Raw genomic sequence first — 21,373 nt, 5'->3', positions numbered from 1 at the left:
TCCAGTGCTTAAATCATTGCATCCTACATTCGTAGGCTGCAGAGTAGCTCCTTAGTGTCCTGGGGTAGAAAAGAAAATTTATAGGGCTGTTAGGAGACTGGTTTCTGAGTTGTGGCCTCAAGGGTAAGCTTGACTGATGAGGGTAGGAAATGGCAAAAGATTGATACTGGCGGTTACTACTTAGTTTGAAGAAGGGCATGAGTCGTTTTAGGCTTTAGGCTTTGGTCTCTTTAGAAAATATTGGCTACGAAATGGAGAGGCTCACAGCAGCAATGGGATGCTTTCTAATTCTTTTAGAACCATAGAATGTTAGAGATGGAAGGGGCCAGAGACACCTTATCATCTTTTCCATCAGTTCCAGCACTTGGAAGAGTTATGCAGAATGACTTATGTGCACTTTCTGTGAAGAGTCAATACTTTGTATCTTTTTTTTTTTTTTTTGGTGGTGGTGGTGGTAGGGAAGGGTGTGTTCAAGTTTCAGCGTGTTTTAACAGCTCATTTTTATAGATAGGGAGTTAGAAGTCCAGAGAAAACTAGTAACTTGCCTAAAACCACCCAGTTAGCTGGTTCTAATTCCAATTCCTGTGTTCTCTCCATTACACCACTCTTGGAAATCTCGGCAGTGCTGAGATGAGAGACTTCCCGTGCTCTGTCTGACTTCCTGTGGCAGGGAAGGAGCTGTACTTAAAACCTGGCATGTTTGCTGTGTGCCTCTTGCCTCCTTTGCAGAATCCATTCTGTTACCTCTGTTGATTTGGGCAAAAGGGACTCCCTGGGTGTTTATTTTTGAATCCTTTTGTTTGCTGGCTTTTATTTCCCTTAGAAGTCTGTCAGGCAGAGGGATTGTTAGGTCAATCTGAAAGCCATAGGAAGAATGGGGAGACTTAGTGGATGATAAAGAGGGACCACTGGATTGAGGTGTTGTGTGTTCACTTGGAGTGTGCACACATCTGCGCACCTTTTCCCCCTATGTCAGGCTTAGTTAATCGTGGGTTCTCATTGTTTTCCCTTTCTTCTGCCTGGGGCCTATTATTTGCTGACTGCCTTCACGTTGGCCAAGGATAGTAAAACTTGGAAGTGGAGTGGTGCATAGGGACTTTGGGATGTGCAGAGGAAGGAGAGAATTAGGCCCTTGGGGTGCAATTGGATAACTTAGAAGTATCCCACAGAGAATTATTTTACTCTGTATATTTGTGGGTAGTCTTTATATTTCCCTTTCTACATTCTTATGATTGTACCTTTTGTTGTTGGCGGTGGTTTTTTGTTTTTGTTTTTGTTTTTGAGACATGGTCTTATTTGTAGCCCAGGTTGGTCTGAACTCCCTGTAGTAGCTGAGGATTACCTTGAACTCTTGGACCTCTGGTCTCCCTGTTTCTACCTTCCCAGTAGATTTCTGAGATTATATGGGCATGCACCACCATGCCCAGCTGTTACTGTAGGCGTCTTACTCCATGTCACTTAGGTACTTATGTCATCGTTGACTTAGCCCTCTGTTTTCAACTAGCCGTATTGTTCTGGGGAAAACCCGTATTTGGAGGCCTCTGCTTTCTTATTTAGAAAAGTATTTGTTTAAAATAATTCCTAGGTTGCTTTCTTAGAAATGTAAGTCAAGTTCCCTTTGCTTAACTGTGCATGTGACCTGGGCAGGGGACAAATGAATGAAAAGTTAAACAAAAAACCTGCAGGTGTTTAATACTTATTTAAGTAATGTTTATCAAGCAGCTGTGACACTTTTTTTTTTTTTTTTTTTTTTTTTGAGACAGGATCTCTCTTTTTAGTCCTGGCTTTCTCGGAGCTTGTTGTGTAGACCACCAGCGTTGCTTTGAACCCTCAGATCTCTGCCTCTGCTTCTGGTGGTGTTTATGCACTGTTTTAACCCTACAGGATATATAAAGAAACCCTACTTTTATTGGATATTATTCTATGGACAGAGACAAATCAGCAGTTTTTGGTACCATGTGAGAAATTAAGCAGGGAAAGGGATAGAGAAGCTTAGAGGTGGCTCAGGAAGTTCTCTCTGTAGGTGACCTTTGAAGTGAAGATGAGGGTCTTCTAGAGGGTTTAGGGAAGAGGATTCAGGCCTTTCAGTGGTTTAGGGAAGAGGGTTGAGGCATCGGGAGACCAGTAGCTTGGTGTGCTGACCAGGTGGCCAGGGTAGTGGGGTCAGAATGTGCAGCATGGGTCTTCTCAGGAGATGCCAGCAGCAAGTTAGAAGGGCTCGCAGGCTCTACGTCTGCAGCTAGCTTATCTTCATATAGGCTTTTTAGTGGATTGGTCTTAAAGCGTGTATTTGTTTCTCATCTCTGAAGACAGCTGGGGTTTTTCTGAAGTCATAGCTTGGTTCTTTAAACTTCCCCGACAGCATAATTGGTGCTAGTTAGACTCAGCTATGCTGGTTGGTATATTTATTTGTACTTAGGCTTCACCTTTTATTGTCACTAGAGGCTTTATTGTGCCTACTTCCTTAGACAGTAAGCTTCCACAAGGAAGAAAATGTATTTCCTTTATTTATTCTTTATAGTACCTGGGTTTATAATTAATGTCCAATGTCTATTAAATTGAAGTTGAAATTTGCCACTTACAAAAAACTTAGGGATTAAATTAATCATGAGATTCCTGAGTGAAGGAAGCATCACAAAATTATTCAGTACCTTAAAAATGCAAAGGATTAATTTTTTTTTTTAACAGAATACAGTAGTTGACAGATTGAATTCCCCAAGACTACTTACTAAATGGAACTACAACCCTAAATTAGGTTCCAAGGCTGAGTCTTGGTTGGGTCACTAAACTTTTGGATGTCATTACTTCCAAAGTGAAGTCCTGGGACTCCAGAGAGTCTGGCTTGTGTTGTAAGCCTTAGGCTCAGAAGGAACCTGGGGGAGAGAGAGGAAGACTTAGTGCTTTTTAGAACATATCAGCCTCCCGAGGGGAGAAGAGTCTACCAGCCCGGAGAGAGTGGAGGGTGGAGACTTGGACTGTGCAGTTGGAGGGAAGCAGGGGTTGAGAAATGTAGCTATTTAAGATGGAGCCTGGAAATAGTTACTGCGCTGTGGGAAGCTAAGTGCATCTGACTTCATCAAGCTGAGACACATGACATGGAGGGTCTACCAAACACACCACACGTGCATCCTGTCAGACAATGTCATTATCAGAAATTGTGTTCTAATGGAACTTTCTAGGAATTTGGCTGCTGTGTAAGGCGAGTCTTAATTATTACTTAGAACTTTAAGCAAAAGTCTTTATGGCAGTGAAGAGTTGGTATGTGGTGATTTTGTGGCGTGGTGCCTGCTTCTGACCGTAGTCATCAGTCTAGAGTAGCTACGTGAGTTCAGCAGTGTGAACAAGTATGTACATGTACGTGTGTGTTAGTATGTTTGTAAACATAGGCATGCTGGAGAGTGAACCTAGTGCTTGCTTGGTAATTGCCCTACCACTGAGCTACTTGGTAGTCTGTGAGAGCTGTGCTATTTTGTTTTGTCTCTAGTACTGGAGAGTCAAGAGTGCCTTCAAGCGTGCTAGGCAAGCACTCCACCATTGAGCTCTTTCCCCAGCCCCATTTTCACTCTGAACTTTGAGACAGTATCTTACTACTTTGCTTGGGCTGGCCTTGAACTTACACTATGGCCCAGGCAGGCCTGCTGTCTTGTCAGCCTTGTAGATCTTGGCCATCAGGTGTAGCTCACTTTTTAGTGACTCTAGTATTAGGGAAGTTTCGGGGAAGGGATTCCAGGTACCCTGTTGAATTCAGTATCTATCTTCTGTTGGCTCATTTTTGGGTTGATTTCCTTCTAGGAAGGTATTGGGACCCTCGTTTGGATTTTTGGTTCTGAAGCTGGGCATCATGCTACTTTCAGTAATGTTCCTGAGTAACGTGCTTTCCTTCCAGATAGCTTCATGGGCAATGCCTCACTTAAATGACTTAAACCTGATTTCTATTTGCCTTAGTTTTCTCAGGCTCCATAACCAAATGCCATGGACGGGTGGCTCAGTAGCAGGCATTTATATCTCACAGCTGTGAACGTCCAAGTTGGTACCGGAAGGTTCGAGGCCTGGTGAGGGTCTGCTTCTTTGCTTGCAGATAATACCCTCTGGTTATCTGACGAGGTGATCATTGCATCAAGGGTGGAGAAAGTGAGAGCGATGTAATCGGTTTATCTCAGCAACCCCACCCTTACAACCTCATTCAATCCTCATACTTTCTAAAGACTGTTACATTGGGTGCTACAGTGTCCACTGATTTTTGTTTTGTTTTGTGTTGTTTTTAAGGATAGGGTTTCTCTATGTAGCCCTGACTGTCCTGGAGCTCACTCTGCCTGCCTGTCTCCTGAGTGCTGGGATTAAAGCTGTACCATCATTGCCATATCCTCTGAATTTTGGGAGAACATTTTTAGGTGGAAAAAACTGAGGCGTAGAAAAAAATCACAGAATTTTCAAAAAATTTTATTTTAATATGTGACATGGGAACCCAGAAATATAAACCTGGGGATGTATTTGACTTACAAGTAGAATTGGAATTATTCTTCTGGGCGGCTCAGGCTGAGGGGACTGTGCCTGGGCTCCCTCCCCTCTTCTAACCATCTAGTGATTCTTTTCTCTATCACACTGACATCTGAATGCAACACTAAGCTCACTAGAGATCAAACTTTCATTTTGTTATAAGGCAGACTAGTGCAGACAGGCCTCAAGATTACAGGATGGGGGAAAGAAAAGCTGAATCCTTCATTAAACACGCACTTTAATGGTGCTAGTGACGTGCTAGTCTGATATCTCTCCGGCCTTTAGTGTGTGTTGGGCTTTAATTACAGAAACAATTGTTTAGTAAGTGGATTTGCTTGAGTTTTTGTTAAGTGTTTTACACAATATCATAAACACCTTTATTCTGGGGTGCATGTAAACTTCCTGTAGAGGTAGGAAGGAAAGAGCCGTAGAGTTGTTGGAAAGGGTGTAGCGGCCCCTGGAGCATGAGCAGACAGATGGAGAGAGGCAGGCCAGTGCATGTGGTGTTTAGGTGGCCCTGCAAGTATTGAGTTTCTTACTCTTTTCCCCTGCTGCCCCAGCAGGAGCAGGCAGCTTACATGGCTAAGGTTTCATTATCTAATCCATCGCAGATGAGCTTGAATAAGTCCATTGGCCGATGCTGATCTAGTTAGGAGGGTAGTGTAAAGCTGCTTGAGCCAGGATTGGGACAAATCGGATCAGAACTGCCATGTGAATCCTGAACATGTTTCTGCAATTTGGGTTGGCAAAATGGTTTGGGAAATCAACTGAGACAGGGAGGGAACAGCAGGGCATTTCCTACCCAGACATCTTAGGAACCCCAAGGGTAGTGTGTATGGGGGTAAATTCCTATGCAATATGGCCAAGTTGTTTTGATTATTTGAGCCTAAGATTTATTTTACTTTGTGTGTATGGTTGTTTGTTATGTATGTATTCATACCACATGTGTGCCTGTTGGGTATCCTGGAGCTGAGGATTGTGACCCACAATATGGGTGCTGGAAATGGAATTCTAGTCCTCTACAAGAGCAGCCAGTGCTCTTAATGTCTAAGTTGTTCCTATGCCTGGATGTTTTGGGTGTTAATGTTCGGGAGTGATTTTTTTTTTTTTTTTTTTTTTTGGTTCTTTTTTTCGGACCTGGGGACCGAACCCAGGGCCTTGCGCTTCCTAGGCAAGCGCTCTACCACTGAGCTAAATCCCCAACCCGGGAGTGATCTTTTTAGCAGCATTTGGAGGTTCCATTTGTTGTCATCTAGTTGAGTCTGACCTTTATGAATGTTCCCTTATCTGAGACTTTAAAAGGGTTACCTCTTCTTTGAAGGGTTATTATCAAACTTGTTGTATAAACATTTGTTATCTATATACTTTACAGATGGTATAGTAAATGCCATTCAGAGTTTCCCCTGTTTGCATTTGAGACCTGGCTTCTCCATTTACCAATTCTTGGCAAGGTCCTGAGTTCTTGCACACACATCTGTAACCTGGGAGAATTAATGCTTATGAGCTACTACAATGAGTAACTGAGATTATTTAAAGTGCCTGTCAGTGCTAAATGTTGATTCCCAGCTCTCCTTATGTCCTGCTCTACAGCACTCAGGAAGTTCCTGCTTACTGCTTGATCAGCATGGAGTGGTTAATGTGCTTCCGATTGATTAAGTGCCAGAGTTGGGGACTGTTAGAGATGAGTGCTGTGTTGAACTGGGAAACCTCATTTGCTCAATATCCAGGGGGAGGAAGAGAATGAACCTGGCTGAGGTCTCCTGTGAGGGGAAGTCTTCATTCTTTGTAACAAGCAAAGGCTACTGAAATACCTTGGTTCTTGCTGGTGCTAAGTGTAGTGTAGCTATTCTGTAGAGTCGGGAAACCTTCGGAGGAGGTGAGTGCGCTTCAGACAACCTGGGATCAGTGAACATATGTTTGTTGGATAACTATGTTGCACCAAGTAGATTGATTGCTGTCTAGTTTATTTTGTTGCCACTCGGGTCTGTGGAATTGAATGGGGTTTGCTCTGTTTTCTCAGTGCCTTCAACGTAGCTTCGGACTGTTGATAGTGATTCCCCAAAAGCTCATCTGCTGTTAACTCAGCTTAAAATATTGCTGGAATCTGTGCTTGACCCAGGCTTAAGTCCATTCCCTGTTGGGCCTACCGGGGTCCTTCTGGTCTGACACCGGCCCAGAGTTCCAGCCCCTTCTTTTTCTACACTCTGCCTCCATGTCCACATTTAGAGACTTGTGGTTTCTGACTGCAGTGTTCCTCCACTTTGTTTCTGTTCTATTTCAGAGAACTCCCGCCTCTTTCTGTGCCTTTTTCCCTGCTCCTTACCCCTTATTTGTAAGGCCCAGCCTTCTTTTTTTTTTTTTTTTTTTGTTCCTTTTTTCAGAGCTGGGGACCGAACCCAGGGCCTTGCGCTTCCTAGGCAAGCGCTCTACCACTGAGCTAAATCTCCAAACCCAAGGCCCAGCCTTCAAGACTTGCTTGAGTGTTGATTATCCCATCTACCCAGTGTCTGTGGTTTTTGTAGTTGTGTTTTCTTGGTGTGCATACATGTGTGTACATGTGTATGTGTGAACATGTGTATGTGTGTTGGCACATGTGTATGCTCATTGATGCACATGCTGGTTTGGAATCCTGAAATTGATGTCTGTGGTCTACCATGGTTGCTGTCTATTTTATATACTGAGGTAGGTCTTTTGCTGAACCCAGAACTTGCCTTTTCTGCTAGTCTAGTTAGTGAGCTTGTTGGGGGTCTAGTTCCCCATCTCTGCCTCCTCAAGCTCAGATTACAGGCTGGCTACCAGACCCACTGGCAATTACGTGGGTTCTAGAGATCTGAACTCCAGTCTTCACACTTGTGTGGCAAGCACTTTCCCCATTGAGTCATCTTCCCAGCCCCCATTATAGGACTTTATATATTAACATTTGGTCACTGTCTGCCCCTCCTCTCCTGCCTAGACTGAGAAGTTCTTGGGGGTCATAGGATTAATACTGTACCTGCCTCAAGTGGCCAAGCAACTGTGTTCGTGTAGGAGTTAATATTTGTCTTGTTCTCAGTTGTGGATCACAGATGGCTTTAATTGTTTCCCCAGATTTTCCCTGAGGGTCTGGCCCTTGGTCTGCCTTGCAGCTCCTGTGAAGGCTGGGTGTTGCATGCTCTGTGTTACTGAATCTCTCTTTTGGTATCAGGGTTAGAGGTGAGAAAAGACTTTCTAAGAACAGAAGCTGGGGTGGAATTGAACTGCCACATGTGTCGGGTGGGCACAGCAACCTGAAACTTGGTTTCCTGTGCTCAGATACTAATTCACAGCACATGTGTAGTGTAAAAGCGCCTTTGTAAGAGTAGGTTAAGGAAAACGGGGGATTTTGGAACTACCATGTTGGGTTCATTGTAGCAAACAGTTGGCCTGTCTTCTTACCATGCTGCCCAGAGACTGTGGAGGGTTGTGGCTGAGTGACATCACCACCATTGCCACTGGAATTACCTGCTCATTTGTGGACCTTGACCTTCCCTCTAGCTGTGAGTGAGGGTTGGGAGGATGAGTAAGCAGAGGCATTTACACAGTGTGCTTGTTTTTCAGATCACTCAAGTTGGGGATGTTTGGAAGTAAGGAAGTTTGACACAGTTCTTTGAAATCTCAGCTTTGGGGATACTTCATAGATGAATTTTGCAAACATTTTTTTCTCTGGCCTTTGTTCTCCCCTCTGCTTTTAACTTCGAGCTACTTGTACTGGTTCCTGTTTAACCCTGGCCTGCTTCCTGGCTTCCAGCCTTCCCCAGTTAGTATAGTAGGTGCTTCCTGAGGGCTAGTGGTCATGCTCCATGGTGCCTGGCTTTTTAGATGGAGTCAATGCAGCAAGTTCTAAGGGAAGGAGTGAGAGCAGCCACAGAGCCACCTTTGACTTGTCTTGTTCTAAAAAGTTCAGTTGAGTATTCACGATAAACACCATCACAAAGTTGCTAATATTCTTGAATTAAGATAGTGATTGACTGACTTAAAAACTGTTTTTCCAAGGAAGTAAACTGAGTTTTTGAGCTGTGTATGTTAAACCAATTTTGTTCCTTTTTTTTTTTTTTTTTTTGGAGCTGAGGACTGAACCCAGGGCCTTGCACTTGCTAGGCAAGTACTCTGCCACTGAAGTAAATCCCTAACCCCCCCTCCCCCTTTTTTTTTTAAAGTTGACTTTTTAGAAGATTTATTTTATGTGAGTACACTGTTGCTCTTTTCAGACACAACAGAATCCCATTACAGAAGGTTGTGAACCATCATATGGTTGCTAGAATTGAACTCAGGATCTCTGGAAGAGCAGCCAGTGCTCTTAACCGCTGAGCCATCTGTCCAGCCCCTCTCCCCTGCTTTTTTTTTTTTTAAGGACCCAAGTACCTAGTAACATTCTTTTTTTTTTTTTTTTTTAAGATTCATCTTATGTATGTGAGTACACTGTAGCTGTTTTTCAGACACACTAGAAGAGGGCATCAGATCTCATTACAGATGGTTGTGAGCCACCATGTGGTTGCTGGGAATTGAACTCAGGACATTTGGATGAACTCAGGACCTCTGGAAGAGCAACTGGTGCTCTTAACCACTGAGCCATCTCTCCAGCCCACCTAGTAACATTCTTGTATGTGCCTGGTTCCTAGGTTTATTCTAGGCATATGACTATTTTTGTTTGTTTTTGAGATAGGTTCGGGATTGCGCTCGTGCGTGCTCCCCCCCCCCCCCCCCCACCCGCCTGGTTGTCCTGGAACTCTTTCTGTAGATCAGGCTGGCCTGAAACTTGTTTCTCTACATCCTGGGTGCTAGGACTTAAGGCTTGTGTTATAATTTATGGCTCAGGCAGTATGACTTTGTTGTTTAAGACAAGGTTTCATTGTGTAGCCCTGGCTGTCCTGGCGCTCACTCTATATAGGCCAGGTTGGCCTCGAACTCACAGAGATCCTCTGCCTCCTGAGTGCGAGTGCTGGGATTAAAGGCATGTGTCACCACTGCCTGTCTGGCAATTTGGCTTTTAAAGGAGACATTCTGTTTATTTTTCTTTCTGGCTACATTGATTCTCCCTGACCCCCATCCTAACTGAAACACCACAAGCAAAGTGTGATCATTTTGAGGGATGGGTTGGTGGCATCTTGCTCTGGAGGCAGTCATTGTGATAGTGGTTGTGGGAAGAACAGGGGACAGAGCTGGTATTAGCAGAGAGCTAAAGGAACTACAGACAGGGCTGTGGGGACCCACTGTGGCCTCCAGCCATGGCTTAAGTTGGAACACTTAAGGAACAGAGAGGCTTATGGGAAGTTCTTCCAACTGCTTTATTTTGAGAGCCCTTTCCTCTTCATATTGGCAGATGTTTGGAGGAGGGGACATTAATTGCTGACAGTCAGAATGTTTTCCAAAGCGGGCCTATATGAGTCTCATTTAGGGATTAGTTTCTGGGGATGAGCAGAGACAGAGGACTTTGGTTCCATTTCCCAGGAACTTGGTGAGGTCCATAGAAAAGCAGCTGCCTCGGTGCATGGAGCTAGTTGCAGAGATCACCAACCATCTCCTGGGACTTTTACACTCATGCTTTCAGCCTTAAGTTTGCTTTCTTGTTCTCTCTGTTTTCTTCCTGCAGTTCAGTGTGCTCCATAGAAATTCTTTAGAGGGTTGGAAATAATCTTGGTGGATACAGGGATTGTGGGTCTATGCTTAGCTTCTCCCTTTCCAAGTTTCCATCTCCTGTGCAAATAGGCTGGATGTGTAGCTCTGGCAACCTTTACTGCTTCAACTTGATTTCTATGGGATGGGTGGTAGGATCTGTGACTTGAGAACAGTCTGTCAAAATCGTGGTGGTTCTCAGCAGCACACTGCTTAACTCCTTGGCTTGCACTGTAGACACTAACAGGAGCACTGTCACTGTCAGTGGTGGGCAGAGTGGGTTTGACCAAGACTGTTGGAACTTCAGGAGATCTCCACAATGACTGCCTCTCACACGGGGAGCTTTGGCAGAGCTTGTTGGGAATTAGTAATCCTTCTCTCGAAAGTGCCACTGGGTTTTGTACGCACATCTCTCCAGGATCGAGGTAGAGAAGCAGCTGGTTACCAGAATGGGGTGGCGTGCTAGGCAGGTTTCATATATCTGGTGTTTGCCGTACTCTGAGTGGTTTATATGGTGTATTGGAACTTGATGCCATAGGCTGATTCACGTCTCCTAATAAGCCAGTGAAGACTTTAATAGCAGTGAAGACTGTGAGGTAGGTATTGCTGGTCACATTCAGGTTTTGCATCTGACTTTAGGTATTCCTTTTTTTGGGGTGGCGGGCACAAGGTCTCTTGTGGCCCAGAACCAGGTGTATAGCCAAGGGTGAATTTCCTGCCTCCTGAAAGCTGGGATAATAAGCGCCCACCACTTAGAGCGCTTGCCTAGCAAGTGCAAGGCCCTGGGTTCAGTCCCCAGCTCCGGGGGGAAAAAAAAAAGAAAGAAAAGAAATAAGCACCTACCACTATGTTCCATTTAGGCAGTGACGGGTATTGAACTGAGGGCTTCGTGATGGCTAGGCAAGCACTATACCAACTGAGCTACATCCTGTGCCCTAGACTTTAACATTTTGACCACCCCTGCCCATGTTACCCACTGCTTATTGTAAACATCTTTTGGCTCTCTGCTTGTGCATAGTCTGTAGCTGCCTCCTGAAATACTAGGGAGGTCTGTTTGCTGTAGCAGTTTGGCCTGTGCTGGCTGTGTTAGAGACCAGTTGGTTTACTTGGCACTACCTGCCTTCAGGCTTTAGGTTTTAAGGTGTTACTGTATGTGGCAGCATCATTCAGAAAGGTGCTTATCAGGGGCCATTAATGATTCCTGTCAACTGGCTGAAATGCTGTGATGATAGATGACCCTGTGTCTATCTGTGCTTCCTGTTAACTTTATGTCACTCTAGGTTCAGTTTTAAAGTCTATTTTAAGACTGCCTTTGGGCTGGAGAGATGGCTCAGTGGTTAAGAACACCGACTGCTCTTCCAGAGGTCCTGAGTTCAAATCCCAGCAACCACATGGTGGCTTACAACCATCTGTAATGGGATCCGATGCCCTCTTCTGGGGTGTCTGAAGACAGTGACAGTGTTCTCATACATAATAAATAAATAAATCTTAAAAAAAAAAAAAGACTGCCTTTGATATTCCTGGGTTTAGTGGTGGGCTCATTTACTTCTTTTGGATTTTAGCTTTAGTGTTAGTTTTAGACAGTGTATAAAAACTTAGCTTTATTTTAACAATATCTTTCCAGAGTTTGAACAAACCTAAACCATTTGTCTGGTCTAACATTGTTTTAAGCAAAGCAAATTGTTTAATTTGGAATATCCAAAGCTGTATTTTGTTGATCTTTGAGAAACATAATAAATATTCTGAAAAAAGAAGAATCAAATCACTTGGGACTTAGAGTTAAAACAGTTACACTGTACACTTCCAAGCAGATGTTGTAACTGTGAAGTCCTGTTTTCTTTTTTCTTTTTTGAATTAGGGTTTCTCTGTGCAGCTCTGTCTATCCTAGAACTTCTTCTGTAGACCTGGCTGGCCTCAAATTCAGAGATCTACCTGCCTTTGCCTCCCAAGTGACTGTGAAGTCTTACAGAGCATTGTCACACTAGCTTAACTGAATCCGGATTTGTGCCAGGCTTTCTACTTCTAAGTTTATTCTTCAGATTTAATGAAATGCCCCCTTCTGTAGTGAGTCCTGTCTGTAAGGCCTGTGTGAGACCAGGTCTAGTTTCATAACGAGGGACTGAGAAAAGCACTTTGAGCATCACACCCCTCAAGACAGATGTGTGTACATTGTAGTCACCACTTGTTCTGCATTTTCTTTTACTCTACCGGAATGCAAATGCTTTTATAAAGGACAGTGAAAGTGTTCATTAATGCTTTGAGGAGTGCGGTGCTCACAGATGCTTAGTCTCCAGTTACAAAACTAGACTGGACCTTACACACTCCTTCGCTGGTGGCTGAGCTTTTCCTCTCTGCCGTGTGCTTGCCAGTGCCATGTGCCAGTGCCAGGGAATAGTCATAATTCAGTAAATGCTTGTTGAAAACAGGTAAAACTGTATATATCCCTGAACATCTCTCAGCGATCACATCTCTGAATCTGAAGCCTGTTGCCTAAAGAAGGCTGAAGTGGTCATGGAGTCCATGGAGTGAGGGTTTGAAAATGGCCTCAGCCATTCCTACAGCAGTTCCAAAGGGTGGGACTAGGGAGCTTCAAGACAAGACTTTCCCCCAATCTAGAGGCTCTTCATCGAGGCCTTTAAAGTAATTCCTGAGGAATTACTGGTATGACAGATGAAAACGGAGCACATAGGTACGTCATTGCCCTTGAATGCCACACAATACTTCTGTCAAAAGCATTCCTCCCCTCTTGTTTCAGATTCCCAAAATTTCCCACCAAGCCTGGCCCTCAAAACATTTCCAGTGATGTTGCTTCCTTTAGTATTTGAAGCCAGCACTGAACTCCAGTGCCTTTCTTAAGTTGGATATAGCCAGTGTGTGTCCAAGTGCCAAACATATCAGGGCTTTATCTTGGTTTATCTTGGTTTCCTGTGGTTTAGATTTATCGGAAGCTACATGAGAGCATTGGTTGTGGTATGTATGATGGGCTGGGTTTTTGTTGTTGTTGTTTTGTCTCAGAATTTACCTCATTTCTAATTTTATTGTTGATTGAATGATGGATTAACAACACATTAATCAATAGATTGATCATGGAAGACAAACTAAAATCATCAAGGCTGAGAGCATCTGAAGGTAGCTTTCTTTTTCAGCCCTTGGTTTACTTAGGGGAATGGTTGCTGTCCTTAATAATTAACTTTAGGGCAAAGTCTCATTATGTAGCCCTGGCTGGCCTGGAATTCACTATGTAGACCAGGCTGGCCTGGAACTCAGAGATTTGTCTGCCTCTGACCACTGGGTGATAAGACTTTAAGTGTGTGCCGATATACTGATTTTACATTTTTTTTAAAGATTTATTCATTTATTATATATAAGTACACTGTAGCTGTCTTCAGACACCAGAAGAGGGCATCAGATCTCTTTACAGACGGTTGTGAGCCACCATGTGGTTGCTGGGATTTGAACTCAGGTCCTCTGGAGGAGCAGTCGGGGCTCTTAACCGCTGAGCCATCTCTCCAGCCCTATATTTATTTTAAAACCTATAGTACATTTCTATGGTTAATATCAGAACAGAAGAGATTAAGGAATAAAAAGTCTGCCTTCTGCCCTTTCCATTCTCTTCTTGGCTAACTGTGTGGAGGTGCTTGTGGTTTCTGTACCACAGAGACAGTTCCTATACGCTCCTTACCTCTTTAACAACGAACACTGTTGTCTGCTGCTTTTCTTTCTTTGGGTGTCCTCTCCTGTGAGTTTGGTCACCCCCTCCCCTTTCTATTCATTAGCTTTCTAGAATTACGATTATTTGATTATTTTGTTTTGGTCCTCTGTCCAATGTGGATGAGCGGTTAGTCCTGGGCCTCATTTGGTCACTGCCATGCTCTTCATGTGTCAACCGAAGGCCAGCAGGGCCACTGCATCTTTTTTCTTTGACATGAGTATGGAGCAAATGCTTGACTGGTGACACCCACAGAGTTGTTGGAGTAAAAGACAAATACCATCAGCTTTCTCCCCTCCCAGCCTGCTGCTTCAGGTTGTTTGTCTGTACTAGTGGGGCAAGCTGTGGGTCAGATAGCCTGTTTGTCATTGAGCTAGTTACTCATGGTCCTCAGGATCTACCTTGAGTCACTGCACATGCTATTTGACCACAGTGACTTTTATTTCATATGACATCTTTTGTAGATCAGACATCTCCCATGTGCCCAGGTTTATTATGATTGAATGTCACTGCTATGCAGTGAACAAAATCCATTGTTGACTTGTGAGAAAAGGAGGGCTTAAATTGGTAGGAGGTGTTTGTTATCCCAGCAGTCATAATTGCCATTAGCTACATGTCACCCCTGTGTTTGTGAACCCCAGGTGATGATGTTCTTCCCTAGACTATGGGCTCCCTGTAACTGCAGCATGATGGGAAGTGAGATTCAATATACAGGAAACTCTAGCTCAGTTATCTTTACAGACTAGTGCATTTAAAGATGTGAAAGAACTGATTTTATACTTTGTTTACAGACAAGGTTTCTCTCTATGGTCCTGGAACTCACTTTGTAGATCAGGCTAGCCTTAGCTCACAGATTCACCTGCTTTTGCCTCCTGAATGCTGGGATTAAAAGCATACACTACTGCACCTTACTTGAACTGTTTTTAGAGTTGGTTTCTGTAGTAGACTTTGTTCCCACGAGGAAGAATGCATCGAGGGTCAGCATCACAGACATCTGGGAATTGAAAAGGAGACCAGTGGAGCTATGCCTTCCTGTCTAGATGGATGTCCTGCTCTCTTCAGCCCAGGCTCTTCACACAGTCTTCGTGACACACCCCCTCCCCCAAGCTCAATGGGTGAATCAGGTTTGCTCTGTCTTAATGTCCTGAGTCTTTTGCCTGAACAGTGAATGAAAGCAGATGGGGCACCAGATGCTCTGTTGTTTCGCCTATTGCTCTTTCCTTCACACCCAGTGTAAGGTTTCCAGGCGTTTGTGCAACCTGATAGCGGAAAGCGCCTGCTGTAGCAGTCTAGAGATGGGGTGGCTGGTGGCTCAGATTACTCTGGATCTTGATAAGAGCCATCGATCTAGGTTGGTGGCCACTGGGGGTGGGGGATAAACTGCCAGTGTTGTCTCCACTGGGAAAGGTGATGTGGGCCTCTGCAGGACCTGTAGAATATCCCCTAGTTAGGAAGGTCTAGTCATTATCTCTAGGGAAGCTGCACCCACTGCTATCTCTATCTTACCTTCCAGAGAATGTGGCTTAAGAAATGATGGCATCCGTGAGTAGTTACCAAGTAACTACTTAGGAACAGGCCCTAAGGGACAGGACACTTATTTTAAAATTGTTTACCTCTTAACCTAAACCCAGTGGCAGAATTTATTTGAATCATGGAGTGCTGAGCACAGTAGCTTGACTTTTTAGTGGGGTGGGATGTGTGCATAGACTTCTGTTGGAGGTAATGCTTTGATGACACAATGTATTTCTGCATCTGAACAATATGACATTGTATTAAAATCCTATGAGACTCATGCTAGTTTGAGATTGCCTGGGATCAAATGCTGTCTCCAGTGACTTATCTTAGTGTCTTATGGGCGAGTTACTTACTTCTGGTTTTAGTTTTTCATTTATGAACTGAAGATGTTGGTTCCTGACTCACAGGTGATTGGGTTAAGTGAGTTAATAGGCGACTGTAGTGCTGTTGCAAGGACTATGTGTTGTTGCTAGGGGGCTGTGACACATGAAGCCAGGATACAGGTGACCATAGCCAGCATAGCTGACAGGTGTGCAGGGCTGAGTTTCTGTGTCACTGACAGAATATCCAGAAACAAGAGAGTGAAGCCTTAATGTGACTACGTACAGAGTTGGGTGGGGTGTCAGTGTTTTCACATGGAGCGCTCGCTGATGGTGCACTTTGGTGATTCTTTCAGAGTAAGAACCATACTGTTTTGTGGAGTCTTATGGAAACTTTTTTTTTTTCTTTTTTCTTTTTTTCGGAGCTGGGGACCGAACCCAGGGCCTTGCGCTTGCTAGGCAAGCGCTCTACCACTGAGCTAATTCCCCAACCCCTTATGGAAACTTTTGAAGGACAAACTTACATTCTTTTTCTATGTATAACCTCTTTTTGCCCTAGAATTTTAGAGTTTAAATAAAAACATTAAAAACCATTTAGGTTGGAGAGATGGATCAACAGTTAAGAACACTAGCTGTTCTTCTAGAGGATGGGCTCAATCCCTACCATCCACATGGTGGCTCCCAACGTCATGGTGTCTCTATCTTCAGTCCTAGAGGATCCAACGCCCTCTTCTGACTTCTATGGGCAGTGCACACATGTAGTCCACAGACATACAAGCAGGTGAAACACTGATACACATGAAAAAAAAATTAAAAAGGAGAGAAGCTATCTAGTGTAACTACTCATGACACACACGTAGAGAAGGTAAGCAGTCAGTTCATTCATGGGTCCCAGGGATTGAACTCAGGTTGTCAGACTTGGTGGCAAGTATCCTTCCCCCCTGAGCCATTTCACTGGCCCTAAATTTGTTTTTAGAGAATTCCATATATTATGCAGTGCACACCGACTACTATCATCCCCCACCTTTCCCCCACATCTTTCTCACATTAGTGTCTATACGTGTGACAGGGTTTGGAGCTACCCGTTGGATCTGGTGGACTCAGCAGAAGGTACACAACTGAAGACAGACAGTGCTTTTGTCCTCTCCCAGAATCTGAAAGGCAGTAGTTCAGAGGTAGAGGGTGGGACTAGTAAGCTCCTTCCTTTCCTTGATTACTTGTTGATGGGCCTGACTTCGGTGCTTACATGTGTTCTGAGTGAATGCTTGTCTCGGTCCTGTCAATTCTAGAGAGCGGTACGGTGCAGCTCTTCCTTTCTTCAATTCTAGAGAGCGGGATGGTGCAGCTCTCCATTCTGTCTTCTGCCTCTTACACACACGTGCCTCTTCCACAGTGTCCGCTGCGCCTTAGAGGGGTGGTATAAACGTCTCGTTTAGTGTTGTTCATGTACATCTCGGTAGCCATGAACGAGTCTCTGTATTCACCACCAGTAATTCTAAGGAGAACTTCTCCGATTAAGATGGGGAACCGGCCGGTGCCTGTGGGTGTTAGAGGGCAGTTTGCTGTCATGTCAGCTTAGTTAAGTGTCTTCAGTAAGTTCCTCACCTGCACCCACAACCTTCTCAGATACAGGTTGTTAGCTGGCCTTGCTGTGTCAGATACTGTCATGTGCCTCTCGTTTCTCCCTATGGAATGGACTTCAAGTCTAGGCAGAGTGCAGACAGTTGATTATCTCCCCCCACCCCCCACAGTCAAGCTGCTATTGCACATGGTGAGGTGGGCGCACATAGCTTGCCTGGTAGGCTTGCCTTTTGGTTCATATAATCAGTCATGCCCTTTCTCCCCCAGGGCTGTGTCCCTCTTCACCTTCTGGTGGTTTGAGTGCCAGGCATCAGGAAGTTCCAACTGTCTTCAGCCTGCTTACATCTTATCCTCTAGTTCTGGTTGCCCCAGAATTTTTCATACTATTCTGTTTTATGTATATAATTTGTACACAATGGAAACATTTACTGGTCATAAATCATAAAGCGGTTTCTTTTTGGAGAGATATTTCAGTGGTTAAGAGACAGGGTCTTACTATCCTGGAACTCAGAGATCCTCCTGCCTCTGCCTCCCAAGTGCTGGGATTAAAGGCATGTCACTATGCCCAGCTCATTGAATGATTTTTAAAAATGAAATGTCAGCAGCTCAAAAAAAAAAAATCAAATGTTCCAATAATACAATCCAGAGATGTATTAATTTGATATGTTCTGAAGAATGATGGTAGGGAACTTTTAAGTCTTCATGATTAAACCATCTCATTTCTACCAGAGCAGTAAAAACACTATCATTTGTAACATGAAACAGCTTCCGTCTAAACTGAGGTATTTCAGGCAGTGTCTGTTGACAGGCATGTTCGTGTGCATGATGTATACTCAGAGCCAAAGCTGCAGTGACGTGGATGAACACGGTAGACACTGTGTTTATTACATGTTGGATTTTGAGTTAATCTTTTGGTTATTATATTTGAACACCTGTGTTTCTTTATGACTATGGCCTCCTCATTCACACAGCACCATAAGTTGTTAGACCACCATTTGAGAGGTTCAGGTTTAAGGTAGGAAGACATTTGACTATCTCAGATAGGTGGTGTCAGATTACTTTTTTGTTGCTGTGACAACACAACCAAAGCAAGTTATGAAAGATAGGGTTTGGGGTTGGGGATTTAGCTCAGTGGTAGAGCGCTTGCCTAGGAAGCGCAAGGCCCTGGGTTCGATCCCCAGCTCCGGAAAAAAAAGAACCAAAAAAAAAAAAAAAAAAAAAAAAAAGAAAGAAAGAAAGATAGGGTTTAACTGGGCTTGTGGTTTAGAGGGTTAAAGTTCATGACGGTAGAACAAAGACATAGTTGCAGAGCAGTTGAGAACTCCCGTCTGGATCCCTAAGCAGGAGGCAGAGAACACAGTGGGAATGGCAACCGTCTTTTGAAACCTTAAAGCCTGCAGCCAGAGTCACACCTATTCCAACAAGGCCATACCTTCCACCTTCTAATTCTTCCCGAATTGTTCCACTCACCACAGGCTAAGTAGTCCAACATAGGAGCTGATGGTGGGCCATTCTATTTCAAATCTCTACAGTGAGAATCTTTTCTGTTTTGAAAAATCCTTAAAAAGAGTCATTTAAAATAAAAATTTATTAATTTTTTTTCCTCTAAAAGAAAAATTGCCAATGTTTTAAGTACTTTTTTGTTCTTTGCTATATGAATATATCTCTTAGCCTAGTGTGGTGCTGTATACCTTTTTCCAGCAGTGGGACACAGGGGCGGTTGGATTTCTGAGATGAGTTCAAGGCTAGCCAGGTCTGTGTTGTCTGGTGAAAAGACTTTAATAAAGTCCTATTGTTAAGAGAGCTCCTTCTGCTCTTGGAGAGGACTTAGGTCAACTACCACACGCACATGGCAGTTCACACCACCTGTAACTCCAGCTGTAAGGACCAAATGGGAAGGTGGACAGTTTGAAACCTCAGGTTTAAAAACAGTTTTGATTATTTGACCAAATACCTGAAACTCTGACGTGAAGCAGTATACGAAGGGGGCTGATTGCATGCATTGGCTAGGTGTGACGCTTAGTGGTTGAGTATTTATGGAGCATTCATGAGGTTCATCCCACCACTGCAAACAAGAACATTTATTAAAATCCTATAGCACTAACTACAGGACTTCGGGTCTGTAAACCTGTGCGTGCTACAGAAAATAAGTGATGTAGGATGTGTCAGAGCAGAGGCACAGTGGCTCTGCCAGGACAGCCGAGAATGGCACTTGTAGTGTTTGGTGTCACACAGTCAACTTAATTTTGATGAATAAAAGTTTTGTGAGACCATCGAGTATTTCCATGCTTATTTTGCATATTTATGGTCTGTATGCTTTTATGCATATTTCTGCATATATTGTTAATGCATTTAGTGTTGAAGTGCTTATGTACAGGGGCGGACAAAGGCAGAGAGGATTAAAATAGAAAGTAATGTTAGAAAATTGAATGTGCATGCAAGTGAATCATTTCACAGTACAGTTATAAAAGGCCAAGTCCAGATCAGGAAATGAGCGGAGAAGAAACCAGGTGAGTCAGAACCCATGCGTAAGCCTCTGCAGGTATCTGCATCTTCATTGGTTGGTCTTCTTGTTGGCATTTATGGGCAGATGGACTTGGGAGCAGCCTTTGGTTCCCAAAGCTGAGCTGATGGTAGATAGAGGAGCTTCTGCGACCGACCAACAGACTGGACGGCAGAGAGCATGGTGTCTGCAGGAGGGGGGCGAAGAGTTCTCAAGAGCGTTTTGCTGGAGCTGCTACTGAGCATTGACAGGGAGAGGAAGAACAGTCCATTCCAGACAGAAGCAATGGCGTGTTAATGGACAGGGCTTGCAAGGCTGAGAGTGGGGGTTTTCACAGTGTCCCAGGCACCCTCAAGACAGTCTTCCCCTGACCACATTGTGCCAGTTCACAAAGCTAACTGCGTGTGGTTGTCATATCTCTCAAGGACTATGTTCTATAGTGGGGCTGGTGGCGTGATGCTCTTTGTAGGTTATTAATACAATTTGAGGGCTGGCTGGGGAGCTCAGTAGTAAAGCACTTGCCTAGCACTTCCAAGGCCCTGGATTTCTTCCCCTGCACTGCAACTGGTGCTGATGGTGGGTGTTCTTGTGTAGCCTCCAGTAGACTCACCCATTTTCATTTTTCTCAGCTTTCCTTGTCATAGAAGAAACTTTCCCTCAGTTTGGAATCACAGTTTGCTGTGTAGAAACAACTTGGACTTCGCCATGTTTTATTAATTCATACAAAGCCCTTGCTCCCATGCAGGTATAGGGTTTGCACTTCATAGCCCTGGATGCGTCAGCCTGGTTTATTCCGAGAAACTTGAAATGTTCCTGAGAGCTGAGTGCTTCATTGACGTAGCACAGAGTAGGTGCACTGGGCAAGTGGCTCGTCCTGAGCCCTGAGCAGTTCATGGCTATGACTGCCCCTTTTAGGGGAAGCTGTTTCTTTGGAGCTGAATGTTCCCTGCTTTGAATCCACTCAGAGACAGACTATTCTGGAAAACAAAGCTTGAGCTGAACCTGGTCAAAGCCTCTGAGTTATGAGACAGGGATTGAAATCAGCTTTCCAGCTAAAAATAATTTTGCTCACATGTTACCAAAAATGGCTCACTAGAACTGCTTTAAGACACTTGTCTAAGCTTTTAGGCCAAGAAAAAGTTTAGAACACATTTAAGAAGGATTTGGCTCTAATTTGCTAATTTTTTTTGCCAGGCTGCTTACCCCCACAATTACCTCAGGAGACAAAAGGTAATAAAAAAAAAGTGTCTGTTTTGGATTCAGTAGGGATCAAGTGACTCTTTTTTGGGTGTTTGGTTTTTGAAATGGGCACTGAAGTAATCCAGGCTGGTGTGTGTGTGTGTGTGTGTGTGTGTGTGTGTGTGTGTGTGTGTGTGTGTGTGTGTGTGTGTGTGTGTGTGTGTATCTATCTATCTATCTATCTATCTATCTATCTATCTATCTATCTATCTATCTATCTATCTCCATCCTTGTGAATGCGAGGTTGCTGGGTAGGAGGAATAGCTGATAGCTGCTCTATCCTGAGCAGTGGTGGACAGACACATATAACCTCATACTTGAGAGGGTATAAAGCAGGAGGATTGTTATGAGTACAGGGTTATATAGTGAGACCCTGTC

At 44.0% G+C, this 21,373-nt stretch overlaps 1 protein-coding gene and 1 long non-coding RNA gene across 33 annotated transcripts in view; one reads left to right on the top strand and one right to left on the bottom strand.

The window, feature by feature from the left end:
* Positions 1-21,373, top strand: part of Rbfox2 (RNA binding fox-1 homolog 2) — a 243,580-nt gene that overhangs the window by 1,122 nt on the left and 221,085 nt on the right.
* Positions 8,887-18,484, bottom strand: LOC148004866 (uncharacterized). The gene is made up of 2 exons (XR_015625734.1): positions 13,623-18,484; positions 8,887-9,079 (listed from the first exon to the last, which is right to left on the bottom strand). It is a non-coding gene; the product is annotated as an uncharacterized LOC148004866 (long non-coding RNA).

Source organism: Rattus norvegicus, chromosome 7 (assembly GCF_021556685.1).
Source record: "Rattus norvegicus strain SHRSP/BbbUtx chromosome 7, alternate assembly SHRSP_T2T, whole genome shotgun sequence".
In the NCBI taxonomy this organism is placed as follows: domain Eukaryota; kingdom Metazoa; phylum Chordata; class Mammalia; order Rodentia; family Muridae; genus Rattus; species Rattus norvegicus.
This window is presented reverse-complemented; position numbering and strand designations above follow the sequence as displayed.